Source organism: Euprymna scolopes, chromosome 21 (assembly GCF_053919585.1).
Source record: "Euprymna scolopes isolate OS-2025 chromosome 21, ASM5391958v1, whole genome shotgun sequence".
In the NCBI taxonomy this organism is placed as follows: Eukaryota; Metazoa; Mollusca; class Cephalopoda; order Sepiida; family Sepiolidae; genus Euprymna; species Euprymna scolopes.
The window spans coordinates 51,831,778-51,855,587 of NC_136502.1; positions in this window are offsets into that span (position 1 = coordinate 51,831,778).

Consider the following 23,810-nt stretch of genomic DNA (forward strand, 5'->3'; position numbering starts at 1 on the left):
AATGTCACACAGCTTTTTAAATTCACAATCTGACTCCCAAGAACCTGCTGACTGACCACTATTCTCACTCCAAGCAGCTGATCGACGTCCCTGTCACCGCCTCAATCATCACCAGCACTTCCTGACAATATCAACAGCATCAGTTTACGATCGCATTGACCTTCAATAAAAGTTTAAACTAAAGTTCTTTGTTTGTTCTACTTGCTTCCATACGTTCATTTTTATAAGGAATTTCTTACTGATGTGTTTTAAAAGATTTTAACTACCGTGGAATTTCCACGGGTCCTGCTAGTTTGATTTAAATTAATCACGTTGTTTAACAAACAAACAAAAAAAGAAATAATGAAAGATGAAGATTTAAAACTTCATCTTTCATTATTTCTTTTTTTATTATTTATTAACCAACGTATTATTTGTATTGTTCAATATTTTAAATTTTAAATTATAAAACACATTTAATCATTTTAAAACTTTGTCTTTCATTATTTCTTTTTTTATTATTTGTTAAACAACGTGGTTTATATTAAGCGCTATATAACGGTGTCGACCCAACGTGCCCCTTTTTGTGATAATAGGGTTCGAGACTATTTGTACAACTAAAAGGCAAATTTGCCCCTTTTTTTTGTGTATTTAACTTATTTCAAAATGTTTTCTTTTTATTGAAAATAAATGCAGTAACGAAAAACAAAATGGTGTTCTCATTCAAGCCTTAGTCGGGCCTCAATAATCGAATAAAAACAAAAATTTAAATTTAAACAAAATACTGGTGGAACATTATATTTTTGCACGATTGGGTGACATTTTTTGGGGTATGTTTTATCAGTATAATTTAATTTTTGATTTTTGATCAATTATCGATGCTCGACTATGACTCATAAAAGACCGCTATTTTCTTTCTTGTATTGAGAAAACTTGAAGCACTTACCTGCAACTCTCAGGAAGAGTGGCAGCAGAAACCTTTTGTGTGGGTGATGACTCTTTTTATATTGGTAGTTGTTACGTTTAACTTATTTGATTGGCTAACTAGATTATAAGAAGGATGGAGTGAACTGAATTTTGCTTGTGATTTCAGTTTGCTTTTGACTCTTGTCTCGTGCGTTATTCTATCAGCGATTTCTACCCTTTTATTTTTATTACCGTCGGATTTTTTTTCTCTACACGACGCTTTTTTTTTTCTCTCTCCTTTGCCTTACTGTTATTTTTAACAGTTGTTTTTTTTTTTTTTTTTTTTGGACTTTCTTTTAACCGTTTTTTTTAACGGTTCGGCTATGGCCGCTTCGGCGTGCCAAACGCCCATTGTCGTCGACATTTCGGAAGCGGAAAATGGCACTACTTCTACGCCAAACACCTGGACCAAACCACCGAAAGTGGATATCAATGTCAATGAATTTATTGAAAAGGCCAAACAATGCCTGGAACTTGTCACCAACAAAGGACTAATTGTCAACGTGCCAAGATTGGAGGAAATCCAAAAAAAGTGTCTGACTATATTTATAGTCGACAGAAAGTTAAAAAAAGTTATAAGAGCAAGTACAGATATCGTCACCAACCTTTTGGCTACAGCTGGTTTTAGACCTTTGCGCATCGTCAAGTGCAAGGGCTACAACACATGGAATGTACTTTTTAACTCCCCAGAAGACTGCCTAACTATCTCAGAAAAAGAGATAATCACTCAAAACTACATTCTAAGATCAGAATATATGGGAAAACGTCGGACTACGGTGTCCGTTTTTAATGTACCTCACCACATTGAAGGAGAAAACATCAGCGCCTTCCTTCTAAAATATGGCGAAATTGTTTCGGTGCAGGTGGACGAGTTCCACGGCTTATGGTCATATGACATCCTCCTCGATAAGGCAAACTTCGATGCGATCCCTTTCTTCCTCGAGGCGGGAGAGGAGAAATTCCCTATAATAGTGGCTGGCCGAAGACCGACATGCTGGAATTGCAGCAAAATTGGCCACCTCACGTCAGAATGCCCCTTAAAAAAACCTCCTCCAAACATCAAAAAATCCATCGGACAACACTTGGGATCCTCATCAAAAAGCGTTCCCAAGTCGCCTACCAACGAAACAGAATCGGACGAAATCCTCAGGGGAGAACATTGGCAAATCGCCCCTGGGAGAAAAACCCCTGGACGCCTGAGCCTGGACCAAATGAAAGAACAGGCAATGCTGCAAAATGACCCCAGAAAAGAAAAATATCTGGAAATCGTCAAACTAAACGCCGATCACCCAAATCCCCATGTAAACCCACTTCTCCGAAACCAAGCCCCAAATCTTTAACCAACCATATCACCCAGTCTCCTACAAAGCCAAAAACTCCTTCCCCCCTCAAAATGCCTCCTCCAGTTACAACTCCGGTCCCTTATAAACAGCCTAGGGTCCCGGTAAAAATGCACCCCTCCCTATTGTTACCCTTAAGCCCTTCAAAAAACACAAACCCTCTTCTCCCATTCCATCCACCTCTGCGACCACTCACAACACTCCCCTTGCATCTCCTTCTAAAAACACACATTCTGCTATGGACATCACCTCCTCGCCTGAACACAAGGAAAAGACTCTCTACCTCCCTGGCAAAGACATTTGCATAATAAACCAAGCCGCAATTAACAACCACAAGAACTTTAAAGGAACTGACCTCACAAAACTAATTGAGTTCAAGGAGGTGGGGGGGAAACTAGTAGATACCCCTACTAATTTTCCAAATGCCAAAAGAATCTTAACCGTTGTTCGGAAAAAAGAAGAGGCCAAGGACCTTTGGCTAATGTTCGAAGAGGCAAATAAAGCCTTCAACCTCCCCACTCCCCTTGTTGTGTTTAAAGATAGCGACATAAAAAACCTTAAAAAATGTTGTGTGGGGAGGGTCCCGGTAAAAATGCACCCCTCCCTATATAGGATAGCAAAACTAACCTATCCTTTGCATGTCGGTGGTATCTCTCGTGACGGCCTCATCGATACTGCGATGGGTACTTATTCCCTCACGAGAGCCGTCGGCATGCTCACGACCACGATGTTCGTTCCTGGTTCCCAACCCTAAGGCACCACCATGGATCTCAAGCTTGCTAGTTTAAATGTCCGAGGGCTAAGGGCCAACTCGCGCAAATGGCGCTTGAGTTTGGACCTGCAGCACCTCGGAGTGGATATCTGTTGTGTGCAGGAAACCCACCTTATTCCTGGTGACCATTTGAGTGCACTGTCTAAGACCTTTGAGGCTTACTCAGCGCACTATAATTCTCGTTCAAGAGGGGTTTCCTGGCTAGTTAAAAGGTCTCTAGATGCGTCGTGTGACCCGTGTTACTTGGATCCGGAGGGAAGACTATGTGTTTTGGATGTTACCATAAAGGGAAGGGCATTACGTCTTATTGGGGTTTATGCGCCCAATAGCCATTCTGAGCTGGCTGTTTTTTTTTGGCGGATGGAGCAGTTCATAGATGTTTCCAGAACGGTTATCTTAGCGGGAGACTGGAACGCCGTCCTGGATCCCGAGTTAGATCGATTTGGGTTAACATCTAGGGGAACTAACAGAGATCGGGATGCTGTTTTATTTCGTGAATTTGTGGATAAGTTTAATCTTATTGACAAGTTCTGAAATGAAAAGCCCCGTGACTTAGTGTGGACTTGGACAGGTAGAGGCGGCTCCGATTCGATACAGCTCTCGAGCTATATCGACCGGTTCTTAGTTAGGCGAGTCGACATAGGAGTATTGGATTGTCCAAGTTTCCACAATATAGTTTACTCGGATCACAGACTTGTTCGTGTACGGGTAAACTTAGATAGACCTAAGCCTAGATTAGCTGGTTACTGGAAGCTCAACACATCGTTGTTCGATGTAAAGGGCTTCCGTGACGGGCTATTACTAACCCTACAGCGGGAATTGACGGGGGCAATTATTGGGAATAAGTGGTGGGTAAAAGTTAAGGAAGCCATTAGGTCCTTTGCTGCTTACTTTAGCAAAAGACTCAATCTAGATTCTAGGGCAGCTAAAGTGACACTAGAGTCTAGACTAGATCGGGCGGTGGAGGAGGGGGATAGTGCTAGCGTTAATATAATTAGGGCTCGGCTTGCCTCCCTTGCTGAAAAGGAGCACCAAGCCTTAGCGATTAGGGCTAGGTTAAAAAGAATGCCCCAGGAAGCAACAAACATGGCCACTGAACTGCGTGCAGAGGAGCTTAGGCAAGCGGCTAATAGGCACATCGCTCGTGTCACATTGCCGGACGGGCGTACCGTGACCACAAACCAGGGTGTGCTGGAGGCGTTTAGATCCCATTTCCAGGAGCTTTTTTCCATGGAACCCGGTCTGTCATTAGAACAATTCGACACCTATTTGGCTGACTTTTCTCGTCTTTCGACGACCGAAGCGGCTAGGTGCGAAGGTGGCATAACGGAGGATGAAGTCATTGAAGCCTTAAAGCGGGTCAGCCTTAATAAGTCACCGGGGATCGATGGTCTTCCCTACGAAGTGTATTTGAGGTTGTCGCACATCTTTGTCCCTTTACTGACGGTTTTGTTTAACTCATGGTTTAGGAACGGCTCAATCCCCAAGTACTTTACCATGGGTGTGATAAAACTTGTCCGTAAAAGCAAAGATGGTGGGGATGGGTTAGGTAATTTCAGGCCCTTAACAATGCTTAACGCTGAGTTAAAGATTTTGGCCAAGATTCTCGCAAATCGTCTGCAGCTTGTCCTGGCTCGTCTTATTAGCCCCGAGCAAACGTGTGCTGTGAAGGGCAGGACAATCCAGGATAACTTGCACTCGATATGCCTGATGATAGAAAAAGTCGACACTGAGGCCGCGCTGATCAATTTAGATCATTCCAAAGCCTTCGATAGGGTTGACCATCGGTACTTGGGGGCTGTTTTATCGGCGGCCGGTTTTGGCCCGCAATTTCGCTCTTGGGTTCATCTTCTCTATGCTAACCCCGCGGTGATGGTGGAAGTAAATGGGAAGAGGTCGAGACCCTTCAGTTTGTCATGTTCCATTCGTCAAGGGTGCCCGTTATCACCCATGCTATATGTGCTTGCGATCAAGCCATTTTTGCGCAGGCTAAGGGTGAATCCGGTCCTACGCGGAATCACTTTGCCAGGTGTGGATGCCCAGGCGAAGTACTCTGCCTATGCCGACGACGTAACTGTGCTTGTAACGAGCAGTGCTGAGATTAGTGTCGTCGGTGTAGAAATCAGATTGTATGAAACGGTAACAGGGGCCAAAATTAACTGCGACAAGTCTTCGGGTTTGCGCATTGGTGCCTGGAGGGGTATGCCCCTTCAGGGGCCCTTTAGTTGGAGCGATGGGCCTTGCAAGGTACTCGGCGTCTGGTTTGGTCCTGACCTCCAGCTGGAGAAAAATTGGTCGGAGGTTCTGAAAGTGGTACGGTCTGCAGCTTCACGGTGGATCAGTAGAAACCTTTCATTAAAGGGGCGAGCAGAGGTGTGTAATACCCACATCTATCCAATCGCTATTTATCGTCTATCAGTGCTTCCAATCCCGTCAGATACACTGCTATATTTGCAGAGGGCTCTTTTCAACTTCTTATGGCTTGGGAGGGCCCCTAAGGTCTGTCGCGATGTCTGCTACCTACATCCTTTTGAAGGCGGTCTAGGTATGCCAAACGTGGAGATTCGGCTATACACGCTACGGCTCTACTATCTAGATCGAATGTGCACACAAGATAGGGAAAACGGTGGCCTCTGGATGGAGGACACCAAGAAAGCCTTCCCGGCTTTGAGAGGGGTGCACTACTCCGAGGGGGAGGCACACAGGTTGCCCCGAGGTGAATGTCCCTTCTACCGCAAGTGCCGGCGCGCACTGAAGTCCCTCTTAAGAGTGAAGGAAAGCCTCTCTAACACTCTGCTGTTGTCCCGAAAGGCATTATATCGGGTTTTAGTGAGGGGATCCGTAACTGATGTCATCGGTGGGAGGCTCCCTTTGATGAAGGAGCAGCTCCGCTCAATCTGGCCTTGGGCGCCTGGGTCAGGATGCCTCACTAACGACAAGGCTTCCCTGACCTGGCTGGTAATTCGGGATGCTCTCTGGGTTGGTAAGAGACTCCACTCAGCTGGCTTGGTGGACTCGCCTATTTGTAAACGGTGCGGCGATGAGGACGAGACTTTATGTCACGCCTTCGTTTATTGTCGCATCGTGGCGCTGCTGATTGAGTTTGTTACAGGTCTCATGGTCTGCATACTAAACACATCCTCATTAACCTTGGTTCCTATTAATGTCTGTAGCAATTGGGCTCTGACAACGGATAGGCTCAGAAAAGATTTGTGTTTGACCTTGCTAGCTGTGATGAGAGGTGTTATCTGGAACACACATATGAAAGTGGTCTATGGATCTGAGGACTTTGCTCCCCTCGACCTTATACGACTCTTCCGTCATTATTTAAAGGATCGTATCAAGGCCGAGAGAGTTAGACTCTCTCCGTCAGACTTTGTTGAAAGGTGGGTGTCAGTTGCGCGTGTGTGTCGGGTGAGAGAAGCAAGTCTTGACTGGTTCTTGGATGTTCCTTAAGAAAAAGAATTTTGGGTGACAGGAACGAACGTCAGCCCTGACTCGTTTTTAGTCCAGAGTAGGTCACGATATAGGCAAGAGTAGGACCATTATTTAGGCTTCTTTGTTCATAACCTAGCTAGTGTGTGATAGCGATCATTAGGCCCCTTTTAAGTTTGTCCCTGCGTTTTTTTGTTTTTTTTTTTAACCCCACTCCCCTCCCAAATTAGGTGACAGATCGCTTGATTCGCCAGAGATGTGGGTTCCCTTTCGAAGTTTTCGTAAGAGGTGTTTTAAATAAAGCGTTTGGACCCGCATCACCCTTTCGACTGGCGAATCGATGCATCTGCCATAGTTTAACAACGGGGGGGGGGGGGGTCTTTTGTTACTAACATTGTAAATATCTCATTTGTATCTTGTATATAAAATTTTTATCTTCCCAAACCCCCCTTTCTTATGGGTTTTAATTAAGTTATCATGGTATGATGTTCTTATGGTGATTTATGAAGGATGTATACGCTGATGGATGTATAGTATGAATGTGGTATTATGGTATAAGTAGAGTGAAAGTAGGAACTAGTTAGGTTAGATTAGTTAGCACTAGTCAGAGAAGACCGTCCTTTCCCCTCCCCAATCTTCGGCCTTGTGCCAAATTTTTCTGATTTTTTACTTTGTAAATTTTCCGAAAATAAATACTGTGATTTCAGATTGGGATTGGAGTTGAAGGAAATTGAATCGTTACCCTTATTACCAGACCGACAAGGTTCTACAATTTTTACCTAGTCTCAGGTCGCAACAAACCATTGTTGCAAAATCCTTGTTAACCTCTACCTTTCAGTGGAGAAAGTTTCCACACTTGTTCTAACTCGACAGGCTTTGCATTACCTTTATTGAAAAAAAAAAAAAAAAAAACTTGCAAAAAGTTAAAGCAGAAAAAAACTTATCCAGTCCACGTAAGTAAAAAAGTAACTTAGTTTGCCTTATATATGTTTATATATTGTTTTTTTTTTTACCATTTTTTTTTCTTTTTTTGATTTGTTAGCTATTCTGGAAAATTATCAAAACTCATTACGCAACACTTTGTTGTAAATTTATTCTTATTTCATTTCTTTAAACCTCAGTGGAAACATTAGAAAGCTTATGTTTTACTTACCTATTTTTCCGTTTGCCGAATCTCTTCACAATATGACCGGTGTCAATCGAACACATGTCCCTTACATAACCGAAAGCGTTGCGTTGCTTGGTGCAAATAAAAATAGCACAGCTAAATAAACAGGAAAAATGCCAGAAAAAGCCAGAAAAAAATACGTAACGGACAAATTCAGACCGTTCGAGATGGTCGAGAGTCTACTACAGTCTTAAAGAAGGTCTAATATCCCTCCAAATATTTGTAAATAAACATCTATGTTGTACCTATTTACTATGCCTCCCCACGGGGCAGAGTTAGACACCAGGGTCGTTTTTTAACGTGGAGAAAAGGTACAAAAATAAAAAATTGTCTCAGTCGTGAAGGACTGATCCTCCACCGAAAGAGAACAAGAAATGGAAGTGCATGCAGCATCTGAAGAACAGATACTACACTTTGATCTTGACCAAAAAAAAAAAAATGATTTCTTCACCTTTCTCCACCACTAAAGTTTAAAGTAAGAACTTTTATATTTAAAAATAAATAACTGTCTTGTTTTCTTCTTATCTTTTCTTTTTTTCACGCAAATAAAATTGATTTTGCTATTTTATTTTATACTTTTTTACGAGGGCCAAGATTGTTTTCCGTATAGTTTTAAATGTTAGTTATTTTTTTTAGTTTGAACGTCACCTCTTATCAAGGTCTAAAGGCCACTCGAGGATAAGGGTTAACGAATGTAAGGTAGCAGTGTAATGCTGTAAATTTGATTAGCGCTTCTACACTATAAGGACGAAATTTTGTAGTCGATAAATGGAGTTTTCAGATAAAAAAAAAAACAATGGCTTCTATTGATTTTTTTAATCAATTCTATCTAATTACAATGGTACCTTCTAAATTAGGCACCGCCAAAACTGGGGGGGGGGGCAGGTCAGTACTTTTTGACGGACCGTCTTTTTAAAAATCTACCAAAAATCAGGTAATTATCCGATCAATACGAAATTTTCAGCGATTATTAGGAGAAGAATGAACTTTATAACAGTGTACTTATTTTTCATAAACGATATTTATATATATATTTTTTTTTGCTTACAAAACCCCCCCTTGTTTTGAAGTGGGAACAAATATGCTTAAAATAATCATCTGAAACTGAATAAAACATATTGTGCTGTTGTAAGGGACAGAATTATAGATTAAAAAAAAAAAAAAAAAATTGTTTGCATACCTTATTTTGACGTCTGAATATCAGAACTTCGATTGTGTTTAATTATCCCGCTTTTGAGTTTTGAAGTGTGAAATTCGGTGAATATGTTAAGTAAAATAATTAATTTAAGTTAAGCAAAACAAAAAAAATTTTTTTTAAATATTTATACGAAAAAAGCCATTTTAAAATTTTTGATAAATAAATTAACAATTTTTTTTTAGCGAGCCGAATAATGCATGACCATTATTAAACAGGGCATGCTTTGAATAATCGATACAAAAAAAAAATTCGATAAATATTGTGCCCTTTGTGTTAAAAATAGCATCATTTTTATCGATCTCGTTTGAAAACGTTTGCCGCCTTTCGACTACGGTGGACCAAACGCGCTGAAATAATTTTTTTTTATTCTGCTTTAAATTGCCCCCCCCCCCATTTTGGGGAGCCTGGCCCCCACACACATACACATTAAAAACCAAAATCATCCAAATGGTCACCCATCTGGTACTGGCCAGCCTCAGCTTAATAATACATTGAAATTTTCGTCACTGAAAAATAAGTTTTTTTGGCCTGTTTGGTCTTCCATAGTTTTCTTCCCATCAAAAGAAAACGTAAACAGAGTCGATCTGAACTCTACGACGACGCGAAATATTTGGTTACCTATATGAATAAGTGGAATTATTTGAAATTCAGGTACTTATATTATAATATTTTTGCATATTCTCTTAGAAAATCATCCTAAATCTTAGTTAGATAATAAATAAATAAATTAATTATTTCAAAAACCCTTTTTTTTTTAAATATTTAAGTACGTTTTTTGTGCAAGACAAAAAATGTCAATTGTTAACTTTTTGGGAAAATTTAACATTTAAAATTGAATTAAAAATAGTAGAAAAAGTTTTACATTATTCTGTTTTCTATATGATAAAATTCAGGGTTTTATCTTTCTGGAAAAAAAAGTTACTCAGAAATAATGGATTTTAATAAATGTAATTTAGTTTTAAAAAACAACAACAACTTGATTTTGCGGCCATTTTATACAGTAGAAATTACCTGAATGCGGCTAAATTATACAGTAGAAATTACCTGAATATTACTGAATTATTTAAAAAAAAAAAACTTTAATCGTGTTAGCAGGTGAAAAATTGCGGCCATATTGTTTAAATCGAAACAGAAAATTACCCACCTTTTAAACGCTTATGATCGTTTTCATCAAATTCTATTTATTATTTTCTTTAATAAATAATTTTCCACCTTATCGATTTTCGTAATTTTTTGGTATGCTCATCTTAAATATATGAGGAATAATACATAGATACCATTGTGTTCACGTGAAAATCAGTTTTACGATTTCCGAAATTTCGCCCTAATAATGCAGAAGCATCACTTGATTATTTACAGGGACAGCTCAGCAATAACTTATGTTGGATTTGAAGGCTACCATATTGTATTTAGCCAGGAAGCAAACCAGCAGAACAGTGCTCCACTAGGTGTGTCAGAAATTTCGTGAAAAATAGTGAATAATTCCACCCCATCTTCCCAATCTTTCCAAGCTTATAACTACTCGAAAAATGTAATTCAATCCCTAATTTTTTTTTCAATTAAAGGAGCAAGGACCAAGGTTTCATTAAAAAATAAATAAATAAATAAATAAAAACGTGTTTTTTTTTTAAAAAAGAGGTTTTAAACTTCGGACTTTATAGGTAAATTTCTAAAAAACACTACTTTTTTTGTTTTAAATTTGAATATATTATTCATTGACCTTTTCTCTTCAATTTGTGATATATAACACTTTGGTGAGTAAATTAATTATTTACTTTTTAATAGACATTTAAAAATGGGAGGCGTGAATTATTCGACCCCCTGTCTTTCCAAGCTTATAACTACTTGAAAAATGTAATTCAAGCCCTATATTTTTTTTAAATTAAAGGAGCTAGGACCAAGGTTTCATAAAAAAAAAAGAAAAAAAAGAAAGAAAAACAAACAACGCGGTTTAAAAAAAAAGGTTTTAAACTTCGAACTTTATAGGAAAATTTCTAAAAAAAACACTACTTTTTTTTTAATTTGAATATATTACTTATTGACCATTTTTCTTCAATTTGTGATATATAACACTTTGGTGAGTAAATTAATTATTTACTTTTTAATAGACACTTGAAAATGGGGGGGCATGAATTAAAAAAAACGTTTGTCTAAAATATTATATTCGGTTTATTGGAAAGAGCATAAAATTTCACATTGACCCTGAAAATATCGTAAAAATAGAATCAATAGAAAAATTTTGATAGATTTTTAAAGTTTAAAAATTGAAAAATATTGAGTTCGTAAAATTCATTACTATTTTTTAAAAAATAAAAAAAATATTTCTATTACTTTCAAAACAACTTTAATAGTTTATTTTGGAAGTATAATCCATAAAGAAAATAAACAACCCACTTTTAAAGGAGAAATTACGAGTTTTTTTTATATTTTATTCGCAGTTTCGTGTTAGGGGGGTCAAAAATTCCTACAAAAATTCTGATACACCTAATGGTCCACAGGCGAGCAGTTCTAGGAATGAAACTTTGTTCATGGAATCTGTGTTTGTATGGAGGCACAGTTAGAGAGTGGGGGAAATCACATATAGTGGTTGTAGCTAGTCGAGTGATTTTGTGAACGTTTGGCAAAGGGCAATCATAGATGGAGTTCAGTCGAGCACTTGCCAAATGAAAATAACGATAGAGTAGAGACAGACTTGCGACGTCTCTTCTGTGGGAAAGATGTTGCAGAGAAGAAAAAGGGGTATCACCTACTAGATCCCATAGCCGGTTTTGAACTCTAGCAAGGCTGTATAGGGTGTGCCGAGCAGTTCCTGCCCAGATATGGCAACAATACTCCATTTTAGAAGGTACTTGACTTTTATACAGATAGAGGATTACATCGGCAGTGAGATACCTATTGGAACGATAGAGTGATGCAACCATTTTTTACAGCAATCTTGACCACAGATTTGATGTATAAGTTTTATTTCAGAAGTGAAACAGTCGAGAGGAAGGAATAGCGTGAATTTTATAACAATCAATGTAAATAAATGTAGATATAACGTGCATTCGCAAATCGTAGATATTATAATCTAGGAAGTATATAAAAAATTCCTAACACATTGTAACCCTCCCCCAAGACCCCTCCCCCTCCCCACAACAAAAGCTTTTGCTGGGCATACAAAAACGCGTTTTGTCTTTTATATATATATATATATATATATATATATATATATATATATATATATATATATATATATATGTAGTAAGTTATAAAATATATATGGCGATTAAGTGATATATCCTGCGGTGGGTGGCCGTAATAAAAGGATATTCAAGAAAAGTATTCCACAAGGAAAATAAATGGATAAAGAGGTTCTGAAGTTAATAAAGAAATAGAGAAGTTTATTGAGAATATTTACAGAGACAGCATGTTACGTTTTTTAAGTGTTCCCGCCCAGGGAAGACTCTCACAACCGGTGATCGGTGATAACGTTCTTTCGATAAAAAGTTCCGGCGGTGAATTGCTCATCTCGCCATAACACCTCCCCCTAAGACAGTTTCTCCCAAGAGAATTTGGCTTAATATCGTTTGCTTTTTTGCTTGGGGCTCAGCCGGTTAACTTTTCTTTTCACCCTTGTAGTTTTTCTCCTCAATATCGTTTGAGTGGGTGGAGTTGGTGGAGAAGCTGAAACTCTCAAATCTGGAGTAAGTTCTGTTAAGGGTTAGGGAATATTAAAAGAATCATACAAAACCTCTACGGGCAGGTCATTTTCTTCTGCCTGTTTGTAGTCATCAGTGTGTCGAGGTCTTAGCTGATTTATATGCCTGCGACAGTCGAATTTATTACTTCTTACAGAATATATAAAAAGCCAAGTACGTCCAAGGATGAAATACTGTTGCCATATCTGGGCAGGAGCTGCAAAAAACAGCCTATCCTGCCTTGACAGAGTACAAAATAGACTTCATAGCTTAGTGGGGGGATGCCCTTTTCTCTACCCGTTAACCTCTCTCCCACAGAAGAGACGTTGCGAGCCTATCCTTGTTTTATCGTTATTTCCATGGCAGGTGCTCGTCTGAACTCCAATCTCTGGTCCCCCCTCACCAATCTTTCACGAAAAACACCCGTCTAGCCGAATCCACTGTGAAAAATTTCCCCCACTCTTTATCTGTGCCTAGATCAAAACGTAGATTCCAGGAACAAAGCTTCTTTCTTAGAACTGCACGCCTGTGGTACTCTGTTCCTACTGCCTGCTTCCCACCGGACTACAACTTGGATGTGTTCAAGTCCAATGTCAACAAATTCCTAATGAACCGCCCCCTAAAGTAAACACTTCATCAAATCTCCACACTAACGTAATGTACTTGCAATAACCCTTATCCCTGAGTGGCTTCCGGGCCTTGATAAGTGGTGATCACTGTGTAAAAAAAAAAATATAGCATGTGTCCGATTCTTTTCATGATAATCCCCTCCTCCCCAAAATTTTCCCACTCCTGTAATTCAGGAAGAATATTCTGTCACCAGGTTAATAAAACCTTGTTGGAAAATTTTCTTTTGTTGTTGTTACTCTGGTTGCACTTGGTAAAATTCTGTCAAATACAGATCTGATTTTCCGTGCAAACATCAGTTTGGCTGGTGACGAACCGGTATCAGTGTTTGGGTTCGGAGTTATCCTATACCCTGATAAAAATTGTTCAAGACTCTTCTCGTCAGTGTCCATGCCTTGGTTTTTCTTCAAGGCTCTTTTGAATGTATGGACGAACCTCTCTGCTAGGCTATTTGATCTTGGGTGGTAGATTGCCGTTCTTAAATGTTCAATGGCAAGAGCCTTGCAGAATTCTTCAAATTCTTTGCTGGTAAATTGGGTGCCGTTGTCGCTGACAATAGTTTTAGGCACTCCAAAACGACTGAAGAGAACTCTTAGTGCATGTATTGTACTCATCGAAGTAGGGTGTTTGTATTTAAACACTTCTGGCTATTTTATGAAACTGTCGACGACCACTAAGAAATAATGTACATTTAAAGGGCCTGCATAATCGATATGTAACCGAGTCCATGGTGTATCAGTCTTTGGCCACGGTTTTATCTGCACAGGTGGTGCCTTTGCTGCTAGCTAACACCCTGGACACTCTCTTACGAGTTTTTCAATGTCCTGGTCCATCCTAGGCCAATACGTATATCCACGCATTAAAGCTTTCATTCTCGACATGCCTGGATGACCACTATGAAATTCTTTTAAAATTCTTCTCTGAAGCGTAGTCGGTATGACGACTCTGTCTGCGTACATCAAGGTTTGAGCACAAATGGAAAATGGTAAAATTTTAGGGTCTTTCTTTGATTTTCCATTTAGTTGCACCAACTTTTTCATTTTCACAATATAATCATCCTTTTCTGCTGCCTTATTTATTTCGTCTAGAGTCACTGGTAACTCTCTGATTGTGTTGCACAGTAATCCGGAGAGTTCTTTTTCCTCTGTCAATGCAGCTATTACTGTGTCTTCCAAAGGTTCAGCACACTTTTGGATGAGCCTAGACAGTCCATCTGCATGTCCGATATTTTTGGATGAAATGTACTCCATTTTAAAGTTATAATTTAGTAGAATTATGCTCCATCGTTGGAGTCTGTTCGCAGTGTGCGTAGGTATGCCTTTTTTAGAGCCAAAAATAGTCAATAAGGGTTTGTGGTCGGTTTGCAAAGTAAACATTCTTCCATGAATAAATCTATGGAATTTTTTAATGGCATAAATAATCGCAAACCTTTCTTTTTCAATTTGAGAATAATTTCTTTCAGCCGGCAAAAGTGATCTGGATGCATGGACTATTGGCTTTGTTGATCCATCTTCAAGTTTATGGAGAAGAACTGCTCCTACTCCGTAGTCACTTGCATCTGATGCAACAATCAATTCTTTCTGTGGATCAAAATGTGCTAGAGCTAAATCTGATAGCAGGCATTTCTTAATATCTTCAAACGCATTTTGGCATTCTTTTAACCAAATCCACTTTTGTCCTTTTTCTAACAAATCATTCAATGGTGTTCTCAACTTATGCATGTTTGGAATATAAATAGCATAATATTGAGCCAAACCCAAAAAAGATTGTAACTGGGCAACATTATTGGGTGCTGGCATCCTCTCGATTGCTTCTGTTCTCTGAGGATCCGGTCTTCTGCCTTGGCTGTCGATAATTTGACCAAGATATTTTATCTGTTTTAAAAAGAATTCACATTTTTCGGCACTTAACTTGAAACCAAATTCCTCAATTCTTTGGAAAACTGCTCTGATGTGTTCCTTATGTTCCTGTACATTTTTACTTTTGACAAGGATGTCATCCAAATAAGCATCGTATCCATTATTTGCTGAAATAGTGCTGGGGCCACTTTTAATCCAAAAGGAAGTCTTTTTAGTCGGAAAAGTCCTAGATGGGTATTGATACACAAATACTTAGAACATTCTTCACTGACTTTTACCTGAAAGTAAGTTTCCGATAGATCGATTTTGGAGAAAATTCTACCTCCATTCAGCTTTGTAAAAATGTCTTCAGGAGATGGAAGTGGATAACTATGATTCATCAGACAGTCATTAAGGCCTGTGGAAAAATCGGCACATACCCGAATTTTCTTATTTTTCTTTTTAACATACACAGTAGGGCTCGCCCACTCAGAATAGTCAATTTTTTCGACTACACCATTCTTCTGTAGTCTTTTTAGTTCAATTTCAATATCTTCTTTTGAAGAAAAAGGCACATTTCTTTTTGGTCTAAAAACAGGTTTCACATTCTGTTTTAATTCAAAATTTACTTCAGTTTTGGTGCACACTCCTAATCCCCCTGAAAAAACTTTGGGGAATTCACTTTTTAACACTGCCAGAAAATGGTCAATTGTTTGGAATTTTTCTTTTCCAACGCTCTTACATTATTGCAAAATGAATTCATGGGTAGCTCCCATAAATCAAACAAAACAATCCAATCAATTCCAAAAAGGCAAGAATTTATTCCTGCAACAACTGAAAGGTTTGAGGAAAAAGTTTTCGATCCAAGAGAAACACTGCAATTAAATTTTCCCATGAATTTTAATCGCTCTCCGGAAACACCTTTTGCAATTTTTTGTGTTTTTCTCAGTTTTGGACCACCAATTCTCTTCTAGGTCACTTCGTCGATAATTGATATATCGCTACCTGTGTCTAAAAGTAGCTTCACTGAGTGACCATTTATTTGTGTGTGAACGAATTTCCGTTTCCCTCCTTGTTTTATTTCTTCTTTGGACAATACCACATTTACTTTTGGCTTCCATTTCCGTCTTTTGTCTTGCTTAGTTCGGCAGTGGGATGCCCGGTGTCCCACTAGGCCACATTTGGTACAATGTTGGTCTTTATAAGGGCAATTTTTTCTTAAGTGCGGACCCGCACAACTCCAACATTCAAAACTTTTCCCTTTGTCTTTTGGAAATGTCTTCTGTTTTACTACCTGGACTTGGGATGTGACTTTTCCCTTTATCCTTGTAGTGTCCCGTTTTACATTTATCAATTTTTGACATTCTTCTGTCACTTTTTGCAAGTTCATTTCCGGGTCTTGCTCCATGATTGATAATATCCTTGATCTTAAATCCTTGTTCTTCAGTGCTGTCAGTCCCTGGACAAATATGTAGAACTTAAACATATCCACTGATAAATCCTTTAATTTAAACAGTTCACACTGGGCGTTGACTTTGCCCGTATATGTGACAATGTCATCAGTTTCGTCTTCTGGCATATTTAAACACCTATACCGTGTATGAAAAAGACTATCTCTTTCACCGAATATAACACACAAAATTTTCACCGTTTCAGAAAAAGAGATCTCTTCCGGTTTTTTAGGCAATATCAAATTCGTGAATTTAGTATTTTCTTCTGTGCCCATTTTTTGTAGTAATAGTGTTATTTTTTTCCTCATCCGACCACTTCTCGCATCGTTTTGTAAATATCGTTTCAAACCTACGATAATATGCTGGAAAAGTGTCACCTTTTTCTGGGTCATATTTAAACTCTGAAAGCGAGTTCGCTATACCCTCAGCCGAAAAAAATCTGGATGCACCCTCCTTAGATTTTTCTGACAAAATCGTTTCACAAAATAAGCGATTATCCGTCGTTTGTTGTATTACAAGAGTTTCGAAACGTTCTTGTTGAATTAGCATTTGTTTTTGAAAATCCATTTGGACTTTTTGTTGAGCGATTAAACACTCAGTTAACGTTTTCGTCAACGTCGCTATTTGTTCCGATGTCATTTTCTTTTTAAATGTATCAATAGCAAATTAACATATACTACAGAGAAAGAAAAAAAAATTGTTCAAAAACAGGATGCTTATTTTCACAGAAAATTGTCAACACATAGGAAAAGTTCCGAAAAAAAAATTACCGTTAAAATAACACTTGACAAAATTTCAAGAGACTCTTTTTCCGTCTACTTCAGCAGACACACGTAAACTTCTTTTAAAAAATGTCTTTATTAAATAAACACAGATTCCTCAGTATTGTTCATTTGTTGGTTTTTTATCATATTAACCAAATACAAAAAACACGTCCGTTAATCGTTTTTTTTTTTTTAGTAATAACGAGATGAAAAATATCTCTCATGAAGAACGTCACAATTTACACACACACACACACACACGTTATATAACGTCAACTCTTTGAGAGTTTAAAAAGAGAAAAAACGGGGTTTAACTCGTCAATAATATAAAAATTATTTTTTACTTGCGTAAATTTGTGGCAGACACCAGTCTTTCGCTTTCTCAGAAGCTTTTTCTTCAATTAAAAGTGAACTTTGTGAACAACAATTTTCAGAATGTTCTCGGTTACACATGCTTTTTTTTTTGTTTTTTGTTTTTTTTTAGATGAATTTGCAGTTCGTATCTCATCTTCGTCGCCAGTTGATATATCCTGCGGTGGGTGGCCGTAATAAAAGGATATTCAAGAAAGGTATTCCACAAGGAAAATAAATGGATAAAGAGGTTCTGAAGTAAATAAATAATTAGATAAGTTTATTGAGAATATTTACAGAGACAGCATGTTACGTTTTTTAAGTGTTCCCGCCCAGGGAAGACTCTCACAACCAGTGACCGGTGATAATGTTGTTTCGATAAAAAGTTCCGGCGGTGAATTGCTCACCTCGCCATAACACTTATCAATCATTTGATATGTACCTTGTCAGTGGAAGTCTGCCACCATAACCCCTATTTTTTAAGAAAGCTGACAAGTCCAACCAGGCCAATTACAGACCAGTCTCTCCCACATCAGTTGTTTACAAGATCATGCAGCGACTAATATCCGAGAACATTACTGATTACATGTAGATCACACCCGTGCTGTACAAAAAAGAGACTATGATGAGTTTTTGAGATGATTTGTTCTGTCTGACCTTTTGGGGTCTGCTTCCACTGGGAACTCTATCTCTTGGCTTCTGGGTCATAGCAGTAGACCCAGTTTTCGCCAATGACGTATGTACTAGATGGATAGGTTCGTTGAAGTACCTTGAATAAAAATGGTTTTGGTGACGTCTTTAGAATAGGAATAGATTTAGTAACGTCTCTAGGACGGAGATGGTTTGGGTGATGCTTTTGTAACATGAATGCATTTGGTATCATCTCTGAAACATGAATAAAGTTGGTATCGTCTCTGGAACATGACTGGATTTGGTATTGTCTCTAGAACATGACTGGATTTGGTATCGTCTCTGGAACATGAATGGAGTTCGTATCGTTTCTGGAACATGACTGGATTTGGTATCGTCTCTGAAACATGACTGGATTTGGTATCGTCTCTGGAACATGAATGGAATTGGTATCGTCTCTGGAACATGAATGGATTTGGTATCGTCTCTGGAACATGAATGGAGTTGGTATCGTCTCTGGAACATGAATGGATTTGGTATCGACTCTGGAATTTTTTTTTTTCCACGGTGGTCACCACTTATCAAGACCCGGAACCCACTCAACGATAAGGGTTATTGCAAGTACAGTACGTTAGTGTGGAGATTTAATGAAGTGTTTACTTAAGGGGGCGGTTCATTAGGAATTTGTTTACGTTGGACTTCAAGACATCCCGGTTGTAGTCAGGTGGGAAGCAGGCAGACGGAACAGAGTACCACAGGTGTGCAGCTCTAAGAAAGAAGCTTTGTTCATGGAATCTACGTTTTTATTTAGGCAGAGATAAAGAGTGGGGGAAATTTTTGACTGTGGATTCAGCTAGACGGGTGTTTTTCGTGAAAGATTGGCGAGGGGGGACCAGAGATTAGAGTTCAGACGAGCACCTGCCATGGAAATAACAATAAAACAAGGATAGGCTCGCAACGACTCTTCTGTGGGAGAGAGGTTGCAGGGAAGAGAAAAGGGCATCCCCCACTATGCCACGAAGTCTATGTTGTACTCTGTCAAGGCAGGATAGGCTGTTTTTAGCAGCTCCTGTCCAGATATGGCAGCAGTATTCCATCCTTGAACGTACTTGGCTTTTATACAGATAGAGAATTGCATCAGTAATGAGATATCTTCTGGAGCGGTAGAAGGATCCCACCATCTTTCCAGCGACCTTGGCAACAGACTTGATGTACGTGTTCCATTTCAGATCAGGAGTAAAGGACAAACCCAGAAGTTTTTCAAAACATGGGGCTTCTCCTAGACGAGAGCCATCTATTTCAATTGATGCCAAATGGGGATCAGAGTGTTGATGATGTAAAGATTGGAGTTTGGTTTTAGATGCATTAAAGGTAACCACCCACGTCTTCCCCCACTGAACCACGCGCTCGAGGTCAGAGGAGAGAGAACCAGAGAGAACTTTGTCATTTACAGCCTTTGATGTGTTGCCGTAGATGGTCGTGTCATCAGCATAGATGTCAACGAATGATTTAAGTATGTGTTTTGAGAGATCATTGATGTAGATCAGGAAGAGAGTTGGGTCCAGGATTGACCGTTGAGGGACTCCAGCATTAATACTGCAGGCCTCTGATTTTTGTCCATCAACCACTACTCTTATGAGCCTATCGGAGAGAAATGATTTAATGATTGAGAAAACATTTCCAGTTATACCGTAGCTGGAAATCTTGTGAAGTAGGCCCTTATGCCATACTTTGTCGATGGCCTTTGATATGTCAAGAGCAATTGCCCTAGAAAGTAAGCCTTTTTAAAGAGATTCACTAATTCTGTGAGAAATGAATGGATTTGGTATCTGCAACCTGAATGGATTTGGTATCATCTGTAACACCACACTGATGAAGCTCGACTAGGACCCCTTTTTGTCTGGAAACTCGGCGCAGATCGTCTGGTCCTTCTCTGGGATTGTTACATTGAATCCTGTATGCTGAAAGCGAATATCGAAGCCGCAGGCAGAAAGAAAAACAGACACGTTAATTCTATTTTACAGAATTATTTCACATGTACAATGTTTTTTTACAAATATCGTCAGTTCTTAGTATGTTTTCAAAGTCTCAAATCTTTTTACAGACAGCGTCAGATGGGTGGAGGAGGAGGAAGAAGAGTCACGTCTCCAGGGGACGGCGGGTTACCTCGAGTTTTGTGCACAACTCTTTCAGAAACTGCTTTAAAACTGGCTAATTTCTGTGTGACACTTGTATTAATAGTGGTGTATGGTCTGGATTGGAAGTCTCCTTAGCCAATCAGATAACGCCACGGAATCAGGAAACCCCCGATTTTGCGGGTGTGCAATTCTCGAATTTGTGATCTGAGATTTACAGACATACTAATTTCCATGACCTCTAAGGTCATCATGTCAGTTCCGACATCTGACTATGAGTTCACGGAGACCAAACAGTATTATGCTTCAAGTTTCCTGTCATCAATTTTAACTGTAAAATATATTTCTCTGATTTAAAACAATATCTATTTTGACAATGAAATAAAATATATATTTATATTCTCTATTTCCTCGGGCTATTTGTCGCTACCCCAGATCGATTAAAACAGTCTTAGCAAAGTTATTCGGTCCTCCTCGGGCCCCTGGGGGGATCTAAATCTCCCCAGTGAAGGCAAATTGCTCTCTCAGGTTGATTACGTCACATCATCTCTGGAACATGAATGGATTTGGTATCGTCTCTGAAACATGAATGGATTTGGTATAATCTCTGGAAAAGGAATGTATTTGGTATCATCTCTGGAACATGAATGGATTTGGTATCTGTAACATGAATGGATTTGGTATCGTCTCTGGAAAATGAATGGGTTTGGTATCATCTCTAGAACATGAATGGATTTGGTATCATCTCTGTAGCATGAATGGAATTGGTATCATCTCTGGAACAGGAATGGGTTTGGTATCATCTCTGGAACATGAATGGATTTGGTATCATCTCTGGAACAGGAATGGATTTGGTATCTGTAACATGAATGGATTTGGTATCGTCTCTGGAAAATGAATGGATTTGGTATCATCTCTGGAACATGAATAGATTTGGTATCTGACAGATGAATGGATTTGGTATCGTCTCTGGAAAATTAATGGATTTGGTATCATCTCTGGAACATGAATGGATTTGGTGTCATCTCTGGAACATGAATGAAATTGGTATCATCTCTGGAACAGGAATGAAGTTGGTATCGTCTCTGGGAAATGAATGGGTTTGGTATCATCTCTAGAAAATGAATGGGTTTGGTATCATCTCTGGAACATGAATGGATTTGGTATCATCTCTGGAACATGAATGGAATTTGTATCATCTCTGGAACAGGAATGGGGTTGGTATCATCTCTGGAAAATAAATGGGTTTGGTATCATCTCTGGAACATGAATGGATTTGGTATCATCTCTGGAACATGAATGGATTTGGTATCGTCTCTGGAGCATGAATGGAATTGGTATCATCTCTGGAACAGGAATGGATTTGGTATCATCTCTGGAAAATGAATGGGTTTGGTATAATCTCTGGAACATGAATGAATTTGGTATCTATAACATGAATGGATTTGGTATCGTCTCTGGAAAATGAATGGATTTGGTATCATCTCTGGAACATGAATGGATTTGGTATCTGTAACATGAATGGATTTGGTATTGTCTCTGGAAAATGAATGGATTTGGTATCGTCTCTGGAACATGAATGGAATTGGTATCATCTCGGGAACAGGAATGGAGTTGGTATCATCTCTGGAACAGGAATGGGTTTGGTATCATCTCTGGAAAATAAATGGGTTTGGTATCATCTCTGGAACATGAATGGATTTGGTATCTATAACATGAATGGATTTGGTATCGTCTCTGGAAAATGACTGGATTTGGTATCATCTCTGGAACAGGAATGGAGTTGGTATCTGTAATATGAATGGATTTGGTATCGTCTCTGGAAAATGAATGGATTTGGTATCGTCTCTGGAACATGAATGGAATTGGTATCATCTCTGGAACAGGAATGGATTTGGTATCGTCTCTGGAACAGGAATGGATTTGGTATCATCTCTGAAACATGAATGGATTTGGTATCATCTCTGGAAAATGAATTGGGCTGGGTATCATCTCTGGAACATGAATGGATTTGGTATCATCTCTGGAGCATGAATGGAATCGGTATCATCTCTGGAACATGAATGGATTTGGTATTGTCTCTGGAAAATTAATAGGTTTGGTCTCATCCCTGGAACAGGAATGGATTTTGTATCTGTAACATGAATGGATTTGGTATCGTCTCTGGAACATTAATGGGTTTGGTATCATCTCTGGAGCATGAATGGATTTGGTATCATCTCTGGAACATGAATGGATTTCGTATCATCTCTGGAACATTAATGGATTTGGTATTGTCTCTGAAACAGGAATGGATTTGATAACGTCTCTGGAATAGAAATAGGTTGTGACGTCACCAAAATAGGGGTATATTTGGGTACATCATTGGAACAGTATATGTTTAGTGACTTTTCTGGGGTAAGGATAGGTTTGGCGACGTTTTGGGAAGTAGAAAAACTGGATACGAATCGGAATATCGCCCCAGAAATCTTGAAACACCCAGAAAAAGGTGTAATCAACAGAATGCACGTTTCTGGAATGTGGTAAGCATGGAAAGATTTCACACGACGTTTGATGTGGACCTCCCTGAGTTGTAATGATGTCTCTTCAATAGATCTGTATCGACATGGCCAAGGGCTGGGTCTACAGAAACAGGCAAGTGCAAAACGTGTAGGGACACAGAAAAGGCATGATATTAACAGACAATTGATGAATTGCTGGAACAATAAGCATGAGTTGCTCGAAGAAGCTACAGAAAAAAGCTGAAGCAGGAGGTGCTGGAAGCATGCAGGCTGTGGTATGTTGGATATTTATAGAAGCAGATAGCAGCAAAAAGTAGAGGTTTGATCGCATTGGAGCTTGGTTAAAAAATTGCACTAAAATGGATGATTTGGTCGCATTAGTAGTTTGTAGTATGTCGTGGTTGTTGTTCTGAAAAGGCCAGTTTGATTGCTGCTGCTGTTTTCATAGTTGCTTTTCTCGAATCATTAAATAAAACTGTTTAATGTATTTCTGAGATTGGATCTTTTGATTCAATAGTCTCAAGAAATAAAAAAGCGGCAGTTCAGTCATCAATTTCTTTGAGTCGTTAAGGTTAGAAAACAAACAAATAAATAAATTAAATAAACATGAACATACATAAACGATCACACACACACACACACACACACACACACACATATATATATATATATATATATATATATGTGTGTGTGTGTGTGTGTGTGTGTGTGTGTGTGTGTGCATGTATGTGTGTACACATATGTATATTTATATAAAAAAAAGAAAGGAGGAAAATCGTCTGCCTTAAACCACTAACCTAGTTCTAAAACAGATCCTTTGTTCGATAAAATGCATGCCCGTTGGCTGATAGGAAGGGGCGTGGTGGATACTAGAAAGCTGATTGGCTAACTAAAACCCTCAACATATATAAAAACGAGAAACAACCACAGAATTCGCGCATAAGCCTGACGAATCCTATAGTGGATGAAACGCCG